Genomic DNA, 4,768 nt, shown 5'->3' with positions numbered 1-4,768 from the left:
CAGGGTCCTCCTTCTTGCTCAGCTTCTTCAGGTGTACAGATTTTAGCATGATTATCCTATATTATATGTCTGATATCCACTTATAAGTGAGAATATTCCGTGCGTGTCTTTCTGCCTCTGAGATACCTCACTCAGGATGATCTTTTCTGGATCCCACCATTTGCCTGCAGTTTTCATGATTTCCTTGTTTTTAATTGCTGAGAGGATTAATTAATTCATTTATTCATTTTTATGTGTATCTTTGCACATGTGCACCACAGGTGTTTGCAGTGCCCAAGGAGACCAGAAGGAGGCAGCAGACCCCTGGAACTGGAGTTACAGGTAGCTGTGGGCGCCATGCAGGCCTTAGAGTCTTTGGCTAGAGCAGCAGGTGCTCTTGACAGCTGAGCCGTGCCTCCAGCCCTCTGAGGGCTTGTTCTTTTTATGGCATGCTTCTAGGATTTTATGGCTGCTCTTAGGATGCCCAGATCACCTGCATCAGTGAGCACAGGCATTGTGCTTTCTTCACTTTGTGTCTAAATGACCCTTCCAGCCACTGCCTTAGTGGGTTTCTCTTGCTGTGATCCTTGTTACCAGGATGAGTAACAACTTGGGGAGGAAAGGGTTTATTTTATTTTACAATCCTTAGGTCAGGGCAGGAACTCAGACAGGGCAGGAACTCATTCAGGAGGTCAGAGCCGATGCAGAAGCCACCGAGGGAAAAAAAAAAACCACTGCCTACGGCTTGCTCAGCTCACTTTCTTACATTGTGGCTCCCTGGACCACCAGCCCAAAGGTGGCCCCTCTCGGTTTAGTGGGCCCACCCACACCAATCACAGTGAACTGGCCCCTCCCACCTTAATCGTGGACCAAGACAATGCTCAACAGCTTTGCCCCCAGGTCGACCTGGTGGGGGCATTTTCCCAGCTGAGATTCTCTCTTCCACAGTGACTTTAGCCTGTGTCATGTTGACACAAAGCCAGCCAGCAGCGCAGTCACCATGGAGCTGGGCATTAGTTTCAGCCAACCTGGAGAAGTTACTCTTTTAAAAAAATTCTCTTTTAGTCGGGCTCGGTGGCGCACGCCTGTGATCCCAGCACTCAGGGAGGCAGAGGCAGGCAGATCTCTGTTTGTTCGAGGCTAGTGTGGTCTACAAAGCTAGTCCAGGACAAGTAAGGCTACACAGAGAAATCCTGTCTCAGAAAACAAACAAACAAAAAACAAACAAAATACCTTTTTACTTTAACCTCTTTCCCCTTTTTGAGACAGTGTCCTCTGTAGCCCCAGCTATCCTCAAATACAACTCTCAGACCCCAAATACCCCGTTTCAGACTCGGACACTAGATTTCCTCAAAGCTGGGCAGGGAGGGTGACCGGTTTCACCGGGCTTCGTCTGACGGTCTTTGGAGCCAGCTTGGGCTTCAGCCTATGTGCTCTATAAGTTGGAGCCCTGAGTTGCTCAGCGCCCGTGGCTTGTCATTTTCTCCATGCTCATCGTATCCTGCCTGAGATGAAGGACGGTCTTCAGCAATGAACGGCCACTAAGATGGCTGGCGAACATGAGAATCTCTGGACCTCTCTTCTCCTGTAGACAGGGTCTCATTGTGTGTCCCTGGCTAGCCTGGGACTCACTATCTAGGCCGGGCTGGGTGTTTTGATCTAACTTCTATATGACAACCTTGCTCTGAGGGAGATCTCTGAGGACTCTGGGAGTTAACAGTTAGACTTTGAGTTAAATATGTAGTCTGAGATCCTCACATGACCCCGGGGGCCCTTTCTCCTTGGTTTCATTCCAGATGGAGAGGGTGGCGAGACAGCACACTGGATACGCTGTTCCCGGGGGTCATGAAGTGGAGGGCTTCCTTGAGGATCAGGCTCTTCCAGGTCAGATTCGGTACTGCCTGCTTCTGTAGGCCTCACCGCTGGCAGCCCCCCTCTAGGCCGGCAACACGGAGCTCTCTCTGCCTACTGAGTTCCACTCATCTTAGATCCCTTGGCCTGCAAGGTTTCCTAGATTCCCCCTCTTGGTCTTGGGTTGTTGATTTGTCGGACTCTGTGGCATGCCTGTTCCTCCAGCCCGGCATGGCTGGAGAGCCGGTCAGGAAGGTGGGCTGCCCACTCTCTGCAGGGCCGTGGGTGTTAGGGTGGAGGATGACTTCCATTTAATTTCTCGCCAGGAATGACGGGAGAGTCTCCAGAGGACTCTGAAGTTGGAGAAGGGAGCGTGACAGCGCCGACAGCCTATGTGTTAACAGCCTATGTGTTAATCGGGAAGTGCCCACCCTTGCTCTGCTCTGTGCTCAGGGTCTCCTCTCCAGTGTCCTGCTCACGCTCTCACTCAGCCGCTCACAGACAAACGTGCACGCGCCATGTCATGGGCTGTGGGCCTCCATCGGGGCTTAAGCGGAGGGAAACGGGAACCCAGCGGAAGGAGAAACAGTTCCTCCACGGGAGACTGAGAACTTAAGCTGCAGCCACTAGGAGACATTTGGGGGAATCTCCTGTGTGAGATGGCTAAGGACTCAGCTTCTCTGCTCAGTAGTTTACAGAGGCCTGGGGAGACGGCTCAGCGTCTGAGCACCGGCTTTTCTTCCAGAGGACTCAGGTTTAATTCCCAGCACCCACACGGTGATTCACCACTCTCTGTGACTCCAGTCCCAGGGGATCTGACATCTTCTTCTGGCCTCTGTTGAGCACTGTGTGCACACGACCAAAAGACATACATTCAGGTAAACTGCCCATATACACAAAAATAACTAAATCTCCCAAAAGGTGGTTTTGGGGGAAGCTCAGAAACCCATTGCATTTCCTTCCATTTCTCTCCTTCCCCAGCTCCACTGAGAGCGCCTTGAAGTTGAAGGACCTTCTTTTCCAGGGCAGTGGTCCAGGGCCCAGACTCTTTCTGGTCTCCTATGTAATTCACCTGCTCTGTGTCCTACCTACTCCAAATACAGCTGGTTGATGTCATAAATCATCTACGCTGTATGTTACTGGGAATCACTGAGAACTTTTTTTGGAACCAATATCTTGCTATGTAGCCCAAGCTGACACTGAACTCACTATGTAGCCCAGGTTGACCATGGACTGGAATTCCTACTGCCTCAATGTCCTGAACTCAAACATTACAGATGTGTACCACCATGCTTGGCTTGTACACTTATTTAGGCTTACAATATCCATGTTATAAGCCTTCAATGCAGGCATCATGAGGACAGACTTTACATAGAGCAAGTTTTCACAAATATAAAAAAGTAAAAGGAATTTCCAATATGAGATCATAGTGGAACAAATTAGAACTCAATAGCAAAAGAAACTATAGTAACTATTACAATAGGATTAATACCCAGAATATATACAAACTATAAAACAGACTCCCTCGGCTGGGAGGGGACACCACAGAAGACCTACAGAGTAAACTAACCTGGGCCCATGGGGCTCACAGAGACTGACCCACCACCAAAGGGCATGCATGCTGGGCCCAGGCCTCTTACACCTATGTAGCAGATGTGGCGCTGCTTCTTCATGTGGGTCCCCTAACAATTGGAGCAGGTGCTGTCTCTGACACCGTTGCCTGCCTTTGGATCCTTTCCCCCTAGCTGGGCCCCCTTGTCTGGCCTCAGTAGGAGAGGATGTGCTTGGTCCTGCTGCAACTTGATTTGCCAGGGTGGGTTGGTGCCCACGGGCTCCACTTCTCTGAGAAGGGGAGGAGGAAATAGGAGGAGGGGGATGTGAGGGTGGGACTGGGAAGAGAGAGGAGGGGGCTGCAATCAGGCTGTAAATTGATTCCATAAGTGAATGAAAAAGAAACAACAGACTTCTTCAAATCTTCCAATCAACAAATTGGTGAATGAATTAACAGATGGTTCTTGAAAGAAGAAATAGAAACGACCAACAAATATATGAAAAGAATGTTCAACATACTGAACAGCCAGGAAAATGCAAATCAAAACTACGTTGAGATTTCACCTCATCCCAGTCAGAATAGCTAGTAAACAACAAAACCAAATGACCATAAGTACTGGCAAGGATATATAGAGAGGAACCTTTACTTCTGGTGGGAATGCAAACTCGCGCAACCACCTTGGAAGTCAGGACGGAAGTTGCCCCAAGTTAAAAACAGAAGCATCACGTGATCCAGCCATATCTTTTCTTCCCAAGGGAATCCGAGTGAGCAACAGGGACACCTGCATGCCCAGGCTCACTGTGGCCTGTTCATCTCGGGTCACAACAGCCCAGATGCAGAACCAGATGTTTTAAGAAACACATAGAGAGGAGAGTCGAAAGGGGAGCTAGGTAAGAGAGAGAGGGTTCTAAAGGGAACAGGACAAGGGAGAACGATGCAGGCAAATACGAGCGAAGTGCAGTGACATGTGTGCGAAAATGTCACAACAAAACACGGTGCTTTGTACGCTAACAGAAATTTAATAATAAAAAAGTAGGTAGGCATAAAATCGGAATGAGTATGGACTGCAGTTTGTTCGTTGGCTGGGAGATCTTGCTCAAGGTCCGACACTTGTCATTTTTCTTCTATGATATAGCAAAGCATTTTATTACCGTGGAAATGCAATAGAAGCGCATAGGAGAGGGTGGTGCCAGGCATAGGTAAATATTAATGAAATCTGATATATACACTCTGTGCTGGCTCATTTTATGCCATTTGGACACATTTTAACAAGCTGGAGTCACCTGAGAAGAGGGCACATCAGTTAGGAAAATGCTGCCGTGAGATTGGGCTGTAGGAAATCCTACTGGGCATTCTCTTATGGTGGGGGAGGTTCCAGGCCATGGT

At 48.9% G+C, this 4,768-nt stretch overlaps 1 long non-coding RNA gene across 1 annotated transcript; it reads left to right on the top strand.

The window, feature by feature from the left end:
- The first annotated feature begins 268 nt into the window (after positions 1-268).
- LOC132646731 (uncharacterized) lies at positions 269-3,690 on the top strand. The gene is made up of 3 exons (XR_009584982.1): positions 269-321; positions 1,776-1,863; positions 2,157-3,690. It is a non-coding gene; the product is annotated as an uncharacterized LOC132646731 (long non-coding RNA).
- Positions 3,691-4,768: the final 1,078 nt, after the last annotated feature.

Source organism: Meriones unguiculatus, chromosome 12 (genome assembly GCF_030254825.1).
Source record: "Meriones unguiculatus strain TT.TT164.6M chromosome 12, Bangor_MerUng_6.1, whole genome shotgun sequence".
Taxonomy (NCBI): Eukaryota; Metazoa; Chordata; class Mammalia; order Rodentia; family Muridae; genus Meriones; species Meriones unguiculatus.
Note: the sequence above shows the minus strand (reverse complement) of the source record. Positions and strands in the feature narration are given on the sequence as shown.